Source organism: Pinus tabuliformis, chromosome J, assembly GCF_031772625.1.
Source record: "Pinus tabuliformis cultivar Carrire ecotype Pingquan chromosome J, CPIR1, whole genome shotgun sequence".
Taxonomy (NCBI): Eukaryota; Viridiplantae; Streptophyta; class Pinopsida; order Pinales; family Pinaceae; genus Pinus; species Pinus tabuliformis.
The window spans coordinates 812,721,259-812,738,834 of record NC_142295.1 but is presented as its reverse complement, the minus strand read 5'-3'; the positions used below and the strand labels follow the sequence as shown (position 1 = coordinate 812,738,834).

The 17,576-nt window shown below is 35.8% G+C and overlaps 1 pseudogene; it reads right to left on the bottom strand.

The window, feature by feature from the left end:
* Positions 1–16,835: 16,835 nt before the first annotated feature.
* Positions 16,836–17,195, bottom strand: LOC149229184 (expansin-A8 pseudogene; annotated as a pseudogene).
* Between the last annotated feature and the right edge of the window lie 381 nt (positions 17,196–17,576).

Below are 17,576 nucleotides of genomic sequence, written 5' to 3'. Positions count from 1 at the left end.
TCCTTCCATAGACTATCGTACCATGGCCGGTCAACCATACTTATTTAACTTAACTATACACTAACTACAAACTATACACTACATATTATAGTATAGTAATAAGATACACAACTCTTATATCCCAATTAATTAGGCCATAATCAAGCAACTATACTAAAAAGAAGTACTTTGAAAACATGTAAATCCTTCCATACATTATTATACCATGGTCGGTCAACTAGACTTATTTAGCTTAACTATACACTAAGTACAAACCATACACTACATATTACAGTATAGTAGCATGATACACAACTCTTATACCCCAATTGATCCTAATTGGGACAAACTCTCCCATAAAAAAAATGGAAGTTTTAAATGTTGTGCAACTTTCTCCCAACATCAATCTCCTACTACACCTCCAACATGAAAAGGAATAAATACTATCACAATGCTTCTGTATGAACATACACTTAGTATACCATATTAGGAGCACAATTAGTTGGAATATTAGTTGGCATCAATCACATCCATTGTGATAGATCTCATGTGCTGCATATAGAACATAAGAAATGGTAAGCTTCTTGGAGGCTACTTCAAGGTGGACTGTTGGAATATGCAGGACTGACCCATACCTCCGACTCAAAAACAAGAGAAGCAAAGCCACTGCTAGAGGATTTCTAGTACACCACAAAATGATTTACATTTCTTGCTAAATAACCCGAGTCCTTGAAGGATATTTGGCTTTAGATTTCCATACATCCCACCTAAATATATATCCACAAGGCCTTTATATTCAAATTACCTACTTCATTACAACCCTTAATTAAGCTACCTCCAAAATATGCATGAATATACAAATCCCCAAACCAAAAAACACAAGGCCTTTATATTCAAATTGCCTAATGCATTACAACCCTTAATCAAGCTACCTCCAAAATATGCATGAATAAAGAAATCCCCAAACCGAAAAACACTCTAAAGAAATAAAGATATCAAAAGTACCCAGAATAGGCATATGAAGAACAAGTGGAAACTTTCCTCATATTATTGCATTAATAGACCCTTTATAACAGACAACTCTAGTATAGTCAATATCACAACTAAATCATAGTAGAAGTAGAAAAGACACTAATAAATTTTAGACAATATTGCAACATACTGGTTGCCCCCAATGAAATCTGTAGATACTACAACACCATTTGTGTAACCAAGAATTCCTTTCGATTTTCCCTCAGATTCCTACCTATAAAATGAAATGTACCATATATAGTTAGAACTAAGCACACACACTTGAGCCTTATTCTTGTCAAAAATTATATTTATCCTTCTTCCTCTCCTGAGGTAACTAAAACTACTTACATAATGGTGCCTTGATCTCATCATAAGTAGCAGAATTCTTAAGTTTAAGAATGAAATCAACAACTAAAACATCCGGTGTGGGTATTCAAAAGGCCATTCCAGTCGACTTTCCATCGAGAGCTGGTAGAACCTTGCTAACAAGCTTTAAATATACAATCACAAGTGAGAACATAGGAAAGGTACTAGATTATAAGAGATTAGACAGAGTTTCGTTAGATGGCTAATAAGTATACCTATGATGGAATGGAAAATTTTCATGAGACCTTCAACAATGTCAAATTTTTCATTGATCCCTTGCTAGAAAAACAAAGTTTTTTGTTTTAACATATAAGTTCTTCTCCAACTAGATGTGGTTATTCTCAAGTAAATACACCTAAACAATTAAAACTATTTTAACTCAGTAAAAATATCATTACAAACCTTAGCCAAAGGATCCAAGTAGTTAGTAGTACAACTTGCATTCGAAACAATGTTCAAATCATACTTGTATTGGTGATCATTAACCCTAACAACAAACATAGGGGTATCCTTGCTAGGAACTGAGGTAACTACTTTTTTAGCCCCTACTGGTTAAAAATAAACAAATAAATCTTATTATATGATCAGATTGTAAATTGTCATCATTGTACTATATACCGTCTAAAAGTTAAACTCCTAAATTTCCAAGCTCGCAAAGAGTTATTTCTAGTCTAAAGTGTTCAAGTAGGACACATGGAAATAGAAACGAGAGCATATTTGTGAGGAGATTCAAGCCCAACACTATGAATGGTTCTTTAGGTTTGTGAGATGTGAAATATGAATGTAAATGCCGAAGAGTTAGTGCAAATTGAAATAGTGCTCAAAATGTAAATGGGGGTGCTTGAGTGTATATTTGCAATGTTGTCAAAATTGAAGAATGACCATTATTATTCATAAGAAGATTTAAAACATATGAAAATTTGAGAAAATTATATTTACTAATTAGTGAATTTTTTATGATAACACAAAATGAGTGTTTTACATCAATATGAAATATATTCAGAGTTTGAAGTACACAAAATGATTTAAGTGCAAAAAATATGTGAAATAAGTGCATATATTAGTTCAAATTCTTAGTTATTCCAAAATGATATTTTTTTATAACAAGATGAGAAGAATATGCAATCACCAACCATATAAGGTGATGATTTTTGTGATGTTACTAATGTCACAGAATTCATTAAGGTGATTTATGCTTTAAAATTACAGAGTATCTTCAGAACGCATACATGCATATGCACACATACTTGGTTGCATTTATGATGAATCTAAAAAATACTAGGTTGACCATAAACACAATAATGAATAGTAGTAACCTAGTTATATTCCCAAAAATGTCTTTTATGTAAAAGGAATCAAATGTATAACCTTACTAATCTCTAATGCATTTAATGTTGACATTCCATAATTAGAGAATTAGCTAAGCAGGTCTAGACAAACCTTGCTTATAGTGAGGATAACAAACTACATGTTTGAAGGTCTCAACTCCAAGAACCTAGAGAGAATTTCGAGAAGTGGATATTGGCAGCCTTGGGTAGATTCCTAGGAGGAAAAATCCATTTGCTAGCATATAGTGGATTCTCATACAAATAATATGTGCCTACCCTTGTAACCACCTCCTCCCACATTTACCCAAGTTAACTCGGTCCGCTGGGGTAAACATCTGATGAGAGACTACTATGATGTTATTCAACTCCCCATGTACAGTTAAGGAAGTGAAACCAACACAACACAACCTTTTATGCAACCAACTCACAAATAGATAGATCAATGACTTGAAAATTATCGTCTTCGAGGGGGAAACCTACTTTACATTACATAAATGAACAATTCTTAGATGATACAAATGACAATACCTCCTTTGTATATATAGGAGTCTAAGGGGTCACAATATAATCAGAGCCTACATAACAATAATAATGTAAGGGCACAACAATAACAATAGTGGGCTTCTATGGGGCACAACAATAAAAATATGGGGGCTACATGGGCACAATAATAACAATAATGGGGATACACTAGTATTATAGGGACCTAGCATGCCCCTCTCCTTCAAAAAAGTGTTGTCCTTAACGCTTGAGTAGTTCTAGATGCCTCTGTATAAAATTGTCATTGTCCCATGTGGAATCTTCAACGGTAAGTTCTTCCACTTAATGAGATACTCTGAAATTGATCGATTCTGTAGCTGTTGGGTTCTTGTTTCCATGACTGCTTCAGGCTCAAATATGATTTTTCCTTCTTCGTCAAGTTCTGGAAACACTGTTTGAACTGGAAGCTTGTCACTGATAACCTTCTTTAAGCATGAAACATGGAAAACTGGGTGTACTCGGGAAGATGCAGGCAACTCCAATTTGTATGCCATAGTACCAATATTTTGCAACACCTTGTAAGGACTGTAGTACTTGGGTGATAATTTATTATCCTTCTTAGCTTGCTTGAGAGACATTTGTTTGTATGGTTGTAGCCGTAAAAATACCCAGTCACCTACATCAAAACTTCTTTCACTGCGATGTTGATCTACTTGTTGTTTCATTCGATTCTACGCTAGAGTGAGGTTATCATTTAAGAGTTGGAAAATTCGTTATTGATGCTTGATGCGATCTTCCACTTCTTTAACCTTATAATTTTCTCTTAAAGATGATGTGATGGATGGTGGATGATATCCATAAAGTGCCATAAATGGGGTCATTTTTGCTGCAATATGGAAGGAAGTGTTATACCACTATTCAACTAGAGGTATCACTTGACCTATTGTGTTTATTTATCAGATACAAAGCAACGAAGATATCCTTCCAAATATTTGTTCAATATCTCAGTTTTCACATTAGATTGAGGATGATAATATGAGCTATGAGCTAATTGAGTACCAAGACAATAAAATAATTTCATCTAAAAATTTCTAGTGAAAATGGTATCGCTGTCACTTACTATAATCTTTGGATTTCCATGAAGCTTTTGAATTGTTTCCATAAATGCAGAAGCAACTATACTGGCTTTAAAAGGATGAGATAATGCACAAAAGTGTGCATACTTGGTAAGCATATCAACTACCACCATCATGACACTCTTTCCTTCAAACTTGGGTAAACCTGCGATAAAATCCATTGACACCTCTTCCCAACACTGACTAGGAATGGCTAAAAGTTGTAACAGAACCAAGGTGTTAATTGTCTCAACTTTGTTTTGTTGGCAAACCAAACATTCTGCCACAAAATTATTAATTTTAGATTTAAGGCCATCTAAAAAAAATTCCTTTTTGACCCTATGGTAAGTTTTTAAAAATCCTGAGTGCCCTCCTAAGGGAGAGGTGTGCAATTCCAAAAGAATCGTTTGTTTGAGTTGGGAATTATTACAAAGATATAAGAAATATTTCTACCATAATGAATAATTTTTCCAACGAAATGTATCCTATGTATTGGGATCTTGTTGCAACTTTTGAATGAGTGACCACACCTCTTCATCATTCTTCCACTCATCCCTTGCTTCGGTTATCCACACAAGTTGGATAATAGAAATGGTAGAAAGCAATGCTTCCACATCCTCTTCCTTTCTTGAGAGTGCATCTGCAACAACATTTTGCTTCCCTTTTCTGTAGATGATTTCAAAGTCATAACCCAACATATTTTTCAACCATTTTTGCTGCTCTTCTAAATATAATCTTTATTCCAAAAAGTATCTAAGACTATCATGATCTGTTTTTACCTTGAAGTGTCTTCCCATTAGGTAAGGTCGTCATTGCTTTAGTGCATGTAGTATTTCCAACATTTCCTTATCATAAATAGGTTTGTGTAAATACTTTCCTTTGATTGGACGACTTTAAAAAGAAATGAGTCTTCCTTCTTGCATTAAAACAACACCAATTCCATTTCCTGAAGCATCACATTCCACAATAAAAGTTTTTGTAAAGTCTGGCGTAGATAAGACCAGTGCTTGACACATTTCCTCTTTAAGATGTTCAAAGTGAAATATTGATCAGAGTACAACACAACGTACATAACTCAAACGCAAAACTTCAGTTGCTAACAAAAAAAAACTACTCATAACATTCAAACAAAGCAACAACTACAACTGCATACAACTACTCAGATTTTGTGTCCGGACTATGCATACATCTATGCCAAATCATCTACTCTTATACACAAAACTAAGTCGGTTATTTTCCCTTTCAAATTTGAACAGGTCATGGCGGTGATGCCCCTTCGAATATCAACAGGGTAAGGCAGTGATTGAGGAGGCAATGTGTAGTGTCGCAGTTGCGGCGCGTTGTGAGGAGTAATTATTTCCAACACTCCCCCTTAATTACGACTGGAAACTTAACCATGAATTAACATAACTTAAAAATTCCTACTGTTCAAAGTCTTAGCTAGGTTTACAGTGACTCAAAAACTTTGACATCGATTCTTTACCTGAATTTATTTTTCCTTTTCTTCCACATCCTGTATCCTATGAACTGTTTCATATTTGCCTTTTTGTTGTAAGTTCCGAATTTCAGTTTCTTTATTTGATGTTGCATCTCTTTCATCGTGATATCTTTTTTTATCATAAAAACATAAAAAATCATTTCAAGCTGTTCATAGATGTCCTCTATGTCTTCAAAAATTTGCTTGTATGTGTATTGCTACCACATGTCATCTTCTATAGTTTTCTCTACATCATCAATCTTCTGATTATCAATTTGCTGCAATATAAGTTCATAATAGAATTTTATCTCTTAAGGACTCCAATATATGAAAAATTCTTTGACATTTTCATTTTCAATATCGTCCATACTGCCTTCAACATTCATTGCTGCAACTTCTATGCATACATCATCAATGCATGGTGTTTCAAGCCAGGCTTCAAGAAAATTTAATTCTTCTTCAAATTTTTTCGCTTCATCTCGGTTGTTTTTAACATACACACACACAAAATCAATATTAATTTTATATGAAAAAACATTTTTAGAACCATATTGGTTCTGTTCATTCTGCTATGCAATGAGATCTTTCTCCTCTTGCACTCGCTTCTCTTCCTCTGTCATGTATTTCTCTGCTTCTGTCATTGCTTCATTTTCAATTTCTTTACTAACCTCTACTACTACAAACAAGTTGTCTTCCACTTGGTTTCCAAACACAAGTGGGCTTATCTCACCAAATAACAACATATAGATAAGACGTTTCTGTTGCACCATTCGCAACCACTCATCACGAGTGAATTGTTCTTCGCAAAGTTAACATCACCAATTTCAATTGCTAGATCCACTAAACCAATTTCTTCTCCATTACTAACATTGAGGCTATCTTGCATAACACCCCTAAAAAAAATGTGATTTTTAATATGTGCCCCCGTAAAGCACAATCTTCACCCAAAATACTGTCATGCTTCACAAAATACAAAACTTTGTTGACTTTTGTAAAAGCCCAAAAAATCGCTTCAAATAAAAAAATCAAACGTTGAATCTATGTTCAAACTTTCAACTTGCTGCCTCTAGGGTTGTGGCCTTCTTTTGCTATATACATGTATTCCACTGAGAAAACAAGTACAATTCTCCAAATTAATTTTTGAACTTCTTCAGATTGGGGCTGCACACATTAGCTATGGTGGCTTTCAGTGGCTAACAATGACTCTTACCGAATGTAGTGATGATTTTTTTATTATTCTCGATCATGCTTTATCATCCACGCTGTGGCTCTGCAAGATGCTGCTGTAGATTATCTAGCTCTTTAGATTTTCTAGCTCTCTCTCAGTTCCACATACAAAATATCATTTAGCTAGTTCCAAGGCCATGAAATTATAAATTGCAACAATATTTAAACACGTGGAGATTCTCTACACTTACGCTGCATAATCCATGCAACAAATTTTCATCTGAAACTCTTCTTAATCTAAGAAAAGAAGCCAGCATTACACATGTATCGTGAAGTAATGGAGGCAACTATAAAAAACTTCAAAACCCATAAAGACAATAATATTACAAATCAACTACAAAGTTACAAACTCCCTCCTGCTATTACATCAAGAAGCACATCGATTTCCATAACGATGTCATTCAATTCGAATTTCTATTCATTTCAACCAATTCGAAGTTGTCTCCAAAGTATTGCTTGGTCCAACGCTCGCACTACAACAATTCCACTGGACATTCATCAAAACAAAACCCACGCAATTGAATAAAAAACCTCAGAGCAAAAATTCAGTAAGAAATCATAATCATTCATTGAGAAATCGATTAATAGTTTGAATTAGATGTCTCCATTGTTACAACAACGAGCCGAATGCCCCTTTTCTTGTTGTGGATTACCTCTCCACAATATTCTCTACTCAGTGTTCAACAATAGAGCTATCCTCTACTATAAAAAAAGGATGAAATATAATTCATTAAAAAGTATATTACTTGTCAACATGCAGCTCCAGGATTTTATGGAGGCTTTTACACAGCTCACACGACCCTTGCTCAATGCAAACACACACTCCTTTCACTGAGCCCTCACGACTATGGCTCTAATACCAATTGAAAGGCTTGAAAAGAATAGGCAACTACAACTGCTAACAAAAATTACATAACAATGAAACGATTAAGCATCGACAGTTTCTTAAATTCTTTCAGTCTCAACTCTGATACCTCAACACCATTCTCCACTTTCAATTCCAGAACTGGATCTTGGTAGTCTAGCTTTGATACCAAATGAAAGATTGATCAGAGTAAAACACAGTGTACATAAATCAAACACGCAACTTTGGTTGCTAACAAAAAAAAATACTCCTAACATTCAAACAACAAAGCAAAAACTACAACAACATACAACTACTGAGACTTTATGTCTGGACTATGCATACATCTATGCCAGATCATCTACTCTTATACACAAAACTAAGTCGGTTATTTTCCCTTTCAAATTTGAATAGCCATGGCAGTGATGCCCCTTCAAATATCAACAGGGTAAGGCGGTGATCGATGAGGTGCTATGTAGTGCAGTAGTGGTGGTGCATTGTCAGGAGTAACTATTTCCAACACAAAGGCCTTTGTTGCTTCTAGAGTCCAAGAAAATGCATCTTTCTTCAATAATGATGTTAGAGATGCCTCTATTCTCCCATAATTCTTAACAAGCTTGCGGTAATACCTTGTCAAACCGAGAAATCCTCGAAGATGCTTTATGGTTATGGGTATTTTCCATTCCTTAATGGATTTAATTTTTTTAGGGTCTACCTTAACACCCTCATGAGATACAATATGCCCCAAATATTCCACCTCCTGTACTCCAAAGAAACATTTGGAGGTTTTTTCATATAATTATTTCTCCTCCAATAGTTTTGAGCACCCTGTCAACATGTTGAACATGATCCTTCCAAGACTTTCTGTAGATTAGTATATCATTAAAATATACTAACACAAATTTTCTAATGAAGGTTTTGAAAATGGAATTCATCAAACCTTGAAATGTGGAAGGTGCATTAATAAGGCCAAAAGACATGACCAAAAAATCATAATGACCCTCATGAGTTCTAAATGTTTTTTTTCTTCAGAATGTCTTCATTCTTAATTCTAATTTGATGATATCCTGAACGAAGATCCAACTTGGTGAAGTAAATTGATCCATGTAATTAACCCAACAATTCATCAATGACAGGAATGGGAAATTTATCTTTAATAGTGAGCTTTTTCAGCTCCCTATAATCTGGACACATACGCCATGATACATCCTTCTTGTGCACCAATACTACTAGAGTAAAGAGAGAACTTTGACTAGGTTGAATTATACCAACCTATAGAATTTCTACAACCATACATTCAATTTCACTCTTTTGCTCATAAGGATATCTATAAGGCCCGTGTTTGGAGGACCACTTCCTAGAATTAAGTGAATAACATGATCATGATCATGAATAGGTGAGAGGCCTTTGGGAGTCTCAAACACCTTGGAATGATTGTCCAAGAATTTTTGGAGATATAGAGAAATAGATGATTTCGATGTTTGAATCTCTAGTGAGCATAACTGTGCAATTACGTCTCGTTTTTATTTATTCAGAAGCTTTGTCATGACATTAGCACTGATTACCTTTCTTGGTTTCCCTACGATACCCCTTAATTCAACTTCCTTTCCTTCCCAAAAAAAATTCAAGAAAAGTTCTTGAAAATTGAAAGCTATCGTACCCAAAGATTGTAACCATTGGACTCCTTGTACACCATTAGCACCACCCATTGGAATGGAAATTATTGGACTATTCAATACATATTCACCCATGGTTAGATTGATATTATGGCACTTTCCAGAGAAATTTACAGTTCCTCCATTTTAAACCATCGCTTGACACTCTGGTGCTGGATATAGGAAGAAATTTAATTACTTGGCTATATTATAATGAATGAAATTATGGGTACTTCCTGAATCAATCAACACTATTACATTTTTCTTCATGATATATCCTTCTATATTGAGAGTTTGAGGAGTGGTAATTCCTACCAATGCATTACAAGATATGGTCAGATTCATTTCTTCTTTCTCTGGTGTTGTTTCCTGGTGTATATCCTCCTCTTTTGATTTTTGTTGTTCCTTTTCTTCCTCCTCTTCATAATCTATGTAGAATAATTTCTTCTCAGCACACTTATGACCTTTAGTGTATTTTCTATCACAACTATAACAAATCCCTTTTGCACTTTTTTCCTCCAATTGTTGTGTTGTCAACCTTGTAGGTTGTGGAAGAATAGGAGAAAAAAACTTCCATCTTTATAGTTGTGAGTGGTAGACTTCCTTGTTGCCATTATTTTTCTTTCAACTTTTCTTGCCACCCTGAATGCCTTCTCCAATGAATCAGGTTCCCAAAGGTGAACCTCATGTTGGATGTTATATTTTAAATTCCATATGAATACATCAATCCTATGCTCCTCTAGAATATCGGTTATCCTAATATTCAATTTTTGGAAGTCTTCAATGTGCCCTACCATTGAACCCTTTTGTTTGAGATTTATCAATTGGCTAAAGAAGGTGTTGTTCTTTGTATATTCATAATGTGCTACCATTTCCTTCGTAAAAGTTTACCAAGTGACAAGTGGTTTACAAGAACAAATCCATCTATACCATACAAACTGATTGGGTTCTAAATATAAAGATGCAATACATACCTTTTGTGAGGGTTGCACATCCTGTAGATAAAAATATTGCTCCATCTGTAGTATCCATGTTACTGGATCCTTGCCATAAAACTTCCTCATATCTATCTTTGGAATGTGGTGGTTCTTAAACCCCACATTGGAGTCTCTAAAATAGTAATTCATATTCGTTTTTTCCTCTTCATTATTTTCATGGATTACTTTATGACCACTGGGAAGCCTTTCTTGCAACAACTTTGTCAAACCTTCCTTCAAACCTTCCATGTATGCTTTTAAAACATTCATGTCACCTTTTAAACCATCCATGTCACCCTTTAAACCATCTATGTCACCTTTTATTTATGATTTTAAACCATCCATGTCCCCTTTTAGTTCATCTTCGGTTGCTTTTTGTGAGAGCGAAATGTGTTGCACTTGGTCCCGTAATTCTGATATATCATGATGCAATTCTTCCTCTTCATGCGTCATAGTAAAGCTTTCTGAGGGATTAATGGGTATAGAATAATTTTAGCTGGGAGGCATTTTAGAACCAAATACTGATATCTATGCTTTAATATGCCCTTGGAATCACTTCAAACCAATTTTTCAAACAAAAGTTATGTAATTTAAAAAAAAATACACACATTTTTCTTTCTTTTAGGAGCTCAATCTTGAAACAATTGTAACTATGTAATTTCAGATCTCCATTTCAGATATCCAAGTTCTAAAATTTGGTCTTGTGATAGCCCTATGAATCTTCTTTCTAATTCCACAAGTTAGACCAATATTGGATTCTTTAATATATAGTTATCCTAGATCTCCCACGATGGCTTGATTACGGACTCGTTTCATAGAGTGTAGTTTTATGGGATGCCACATGTCATTGTTTCAACATTCATCCCTGAAATTACTAAATGTGAAACAAGAGTCCATGCACTTTCAACCAATTTTTACAGAATTCAATTCCAATACCTGAAACGAAATTTATGACGATTTTCCCTAGGTCGCTTGTTTGAGACTGAATTCTAGAGCATGAAAAAACCCTAACTTCTTCGGACCATATCTAAGAAAATATAGCAAACCAAGATTTGGAATTTCAGTACAAAGTTCACCAATATTTCTTATCCACGTAGTTTCAATTTCAGCTCCTGAAGCTTCGTAGCAAAAAAATTATAATGAAAATTCCACGATGACTTGTTTGAAAGAAACGAAACCTTAGAATCCAAAGCTCTGAAACCAAATGTTACACAACCAACACACAAATAGATAGATAAATGAATTAAAACATATCTTCTCCAAGGGGTAAACTTCATTTACATTAAATAAATTAATAATTATTATATGATACAAATTATAAGACCTCTTTTGTATATATAGGAGTCTAAGGGGTCACAATATAATCAGAGCCTGCATAACAATAATAATGTAAGGGCACAACAATAACAATAGTGGGATTCTATGGGGCACAACAATAACAAAATGGGGATACATGGGCACAAAAGTAACAATAAAGGGGATACACTAATATTATAGGGACCTAACACAACCAATCTAACCTTCTACACATGCTACAAAACCCTCAGGAGCCAACTAACCCTCCCATGTGATCAACCCCTGAGACAACTTGAAATCTAATTGACCTAGAGCCTCAACTGCTCCCATGACATAAGCATGGATGAGGTTGGGACCCTCCAGTCACTCCCACAGTAAGGGCATGGCAATGACTGGGGAAATTTTCAGCTAGTTCTGAGCCAATGACCCCATATTTTGTGCCATTTTTTCAGGGCTAGGTCTCAGGCCATTGCCCAGAACTTCATGAAACTTCTAGAAATGAAAAATGACATCGAAATAATGAGACTGATGAAAATACTTGAATAAAGACTTGATCTGACCCCTACTAGTGATGACAGGAATTTAGTGAAACATGTCACATATATGCATTCTACAGGTCTTATCAACCGACCTGAGCATAGGGGTAAGAAGCATTGATGCCTTATCACAATAACTGCATTATCATTATTAGGTCATATATTTATTGTACATTCATTTACTAATCAAAACATGATGAGAGCCATACATCATATCTGTCATAAAACATATTCATAACCAACATATAGCCAATAGAAATAACAAGGATATAACAACCATAGAGACCACATATGAACTATTACATTTACAAATGAAATACCAAGGCGAAGGAGCACTTCTTAATGAGTGCGTAGGAAAATTAGGTATGGGAATTCCATGTACCACCAGACCATAGATTGGCTGAACCAAATCTCTCTTTCAGCCAATCACCCTTGTGCCATATTCCAAGCATGAATATGGGATCCTATGAGAAAAATCAACCAGATTCAAACCAGGGATTCCAGAAGAAAAACCTCTTCAACCCTCAACCAGTGATTCCAGTTCACAATGAGACATCACTAACCATCACCAGATTGGTCTCTACCCAATCTATCCATGGGTCTAGAACATTTGTTCCAACTAGGGCTTCAAGGACTAGTAACTCAACCCACAACTTCTACTGGGCTTCCAAAGCGTTTGTCCAACTAGGGCTTCTAGGACTAGTAACTCAATCCACCAAGGGATTTGAGAGTGTTTTTCCAACCAAGGATTCCAGGACTAGTAACTCAACCCAAGTTGTTACTAGGCTTCTTGATCGTTTTTCCAACCAATGCTTTTAGGAACTAGTAACTCAACCCATAACCAAAGGAACATGAGAACCAATAAAAAATAAAGATAAAACCCACAACACTATGGCTATCTAGGAAATGGAAAGGCTAGGCAAAACCACTGGCAATCCAGGAAATCCTCCATGCCAATGATAGATCATAATGAATAAACAACATGCATATGCCATGCATAACAAAAATAGCAAGGAAATCATACATGCAACTCAGTACCTGTAAGAAAAACCCGTTGTAGCTACTGATCTTGATGTCCTCTTGTGCTTTCGTGCTCTTCCTTTTCCTACTTGCTCCAAAATCCCAAGTATGCCACAGTCTTCCATGAATGCTCCAAGAAAAATCTAAATGTCCAAGATTATGAGAGAGAGAGAGAGTAGAATAGAGAGCTCCAACACTAAACTGACAAAAAGATAACATTGACCAAAAGCTTGTGAACTGATCCTTATAAGCCTTTTTATCATTTAGGCCTCTATTTTCTTCAATTTCCATTATTTTCCCTTCATTTTCCTCCTCATATGAAACCTGTGACATTTCACCTTCCTTTTCTCCTAATTTCCTTTATTTCCATAAATAAAATTCCAATTAATGCCTCTTTTCCTTTCTAATGCCTTTTCCATTGCCTTTGCCAATTTCCTTAGCCATAATACACCAAATGAACAATGAATAGGATGATTTTCCCACTATTCACTTGGAATACATGTCCCATGACCTTGGTCTTATATTTTTTTTACATGGAAAATCAACGAGGGTTGTTACAGAATCTCCCCCCCCCTTGGGTAACACCGTCCTCAATGTTCAATGACATCTATAAACCAAAAAACCATTGAAATCAAAACATATTTCCTATGGAGTTGTATAACATAGCTCATTGTAGTATTTACAATGACCAGTACTAAAGATATGACAATCATACCATTTATTGGAGCTTTATAACACAACTCACTACGATATTTACAATAATAACCACATATACACTCATATAAATTTGCTTCAACTAGGAAATAATAATACTATCTATGGAGCTTTATAAATGTAGCTTGATACAGTATTTACAATAACATACACATATATACATATACACATTTTCTCAACCAACAAATAAAAGGATATGATGCCCATATCAACAACAAGGGAATCCAAGGGCTCACAACTCCACCCTCAAAAGTAGTACTAGGATTCACTTCTTCCCAGGAAGTGTAGAATCCACTACCAGAGCCAAAGTTTGCATCAATGTCCAACACTATAACCCTGCGCCACTTCTCCTCTTGGTGAATAGTTACTGGCTCATTGTTCTAGGGCACACTCCTAATGTGCATCTAATTCCATCTGTAAATGCTAATGACCAAAAAAATCCATCCTCGACCTTCCCTTCTCTATACATAGTCCCTTGGGAAATTCGGTCACCCCCTTTCATGTAGTCACACACCTTCCAAGTTCAGCGGGCATCCCCTTCTCTGCTACACAGTCCCTTAGGCAACCCCTCCCTTGGCAAAGGCTTCCTCACATCGGAAGGTCCAAAAACCAAGGCATACCCCTGCCTCAAAACCATCATATCGGTCATAACACGCTCATGGAAATTAATGGACACTATTGGGTCCTAGTGTCCCATAATGGCCCTACTCGTAAAGTGCTTTACTAACATACTGTTATATGTTCCAATTCCTTTCAGTAACACTGCTAATTCTTGTAGTCAGTTTCAACAACCCAACCAAGAATTTTCATGCTTTCTTGTACCAAGCACATAACTACCATTAGATTTAAAGTGAATTGAAATAAATTCAAATCATACCTCATTGGTGGATTGTCAATAAGATATACCTGCAATTCTGTTTACTTCCTATCACAACAAGTCAAGCTAACTCTTTGACCAAATCATTGTGTATAAACATATCACATCTCGTCAGCTCAAAAGTCAACCATCATAAATCAAGAATCATGAACTACGTGCAATCATCATAAACCAGAATTATAGATCACATGTAACCATCATAAGTCAAAATGATAGACCATATGCATAATCGAAATTGAAATAAATACTTATACTTATCCTTCAATCAACCCTTTTCTTTTGCCTTTATCCTTGTCCTTTTTGTACACACACAAGATTAATTTCCAAACCCGACAAGCACCCAACGCCTTTTTCTTTTCTTCAATCACGTACACATACACAACGTAAATCACAACACATACATCCACACACATCATACAACACCACACAATACATACACTTACACTTGATATACACCATGACACGTACACTTACACCCGATGTACAACATAACACAATACATAATCCTACATCCATGTACAACACAATACACATACACACACATAGTACAATACAATGAATACACATGTCACGATCCCACAACTACATAATGCACATACATAGTACCACATGTACACAACACAACATGTATGACATGCACACAATACCACATGTACACAACACAACATGTATGACATGCACACATTCCCACATGTACACAAGCACCACATGTACATAGTACCACTTGTACACAACACCACCTTCACAGTGTGTACACAACATCACATGTACAGGACACCACCATCACAATGTGTACACAATGCCACCTGTACAACATGTACACAACAACATATCATGTACACATCACCACATGCATGACATGTACATGACACCACATGTACATAACACCACATGAACAACATGTACATAGCACCACTTGCACACAACACCACTTGTACAATCATGCACACAACACCATATGTACATAGCACTACATGTAGAACATGCACACACCACCATATGTACATAACATTACATATATAACATGTACATAGCACCATATTTACACAACACTGGATATCCAACATGCGCACATCACCATATGCACACAACACCGCATATCGAACATGTGCATAATATGATATGTACAAAGCACAACATATCCAACATGTACATAACACCATCTATACCCAACATTTCATATGCAATATACACACAACACCATATATACAACATGAACACAACATCATATGTACACAATACTACATATCCTACATGTACACAACAACAATACTGCACATCCTAAGACCACACTGTCCTTACCAAGAAACCTTGCTTCTAGTGTCTTTCCACCATCCATGCTTTCTCCAGCATGCCATAGATCACATTGCTTTCATCCTGCAGATGTATCCCTCACCATCACCTTCCATAACATAGACATAGTATAATCACATAATATCAATCAATATCTATATGATACTGACCTCATAGATTTGTCGGAGCTATTCTTGCTAGTTGATTCTGTTGACACCTAATCATCAGGATTGGGTGAATAAATATAATTGACGTAAACAAATAATAAGAAATATGAGCAGTCATCGGGAGATGAAGTGAATAGTCTCCCTCATGTATATAATAAAGACCAACCTAAAAGAATAATATGAATTAATTTGGTGGAGTTACTACCTGGCCTGACATGGTATTGGAGCCAAGTTCCCAAGTTCCTAAAATTAGTTGTAACTCCTTGTATCATTTTTTTTTGCCATAATCATTGTCTGTGCCCTCTGCGCTCCCTGGGCTGTCCATAATTGTCCTCTTTGTGCTCCCTGGGCTATCCATAATTGTCCCCTTTGCGCTCTCTGGGCTCTTTGCCATAATCATTGTTGGCACGGTTTTTCTGTATGGGTGTAACATTTTTCTGTATGGCTTTTGGGAGTATGAAGAGGCTCCATTAATTGCTGGAGGAGGAGTCTGCACCAGCCAAGTTATTCGTTGGATTGAAGCTCTTAAATGGTGGTTTGCACTGGACACCATTGCTTGGAACACACAAGTTAGTGGCAGTTACATTCACACTGCCCGACAAACACCATTTAGCGTGAGCATTGCATTCTATTTGGTAGCAGGCACCACAAGCACGACCATTGTTGAAAAGAGCACTGCTAACAGCTACCGTATCTTTTCTGTAGCCTTGGCCGTTCAGATTGCTGTATCCACATGCATCGCCTTTTCTTCCAGAAATCTCTCCATCGCCATATAACGTTGCATTTCCTTCTTGCCAGACATTGCCTCCCTTCACTGCACACGCTATCATGCAAAAAACAGAATATTACTCCGTCCAGATGCCATATGCTAATAGAAATGGTACTTGTGCCTTTTTGAATCTGTGAGGAGTTCCTCTGTTTGGACCTGTTATGCCTGATATGGTTGCTTATCTTTAATGCTGCCCGATTACATTAAAGTTGTCCAGTTTGAATACACAGTTCGTGTATACTTTGTCCATAATACGCTCACCATATATTTACGCTGCCCCACCCATATATTCTATACTTTAATGCTGTCCAGTTTAATGCGTATTGATATTTGAATTTGTTGTCCCGTCATATCAGAATTATATTTTTCCCATTAGGAGTAAAATTTTGCAGCAGAAGTTTTTTTTTTACAATACACAGTTTTTAAAATGCATTCAATCATA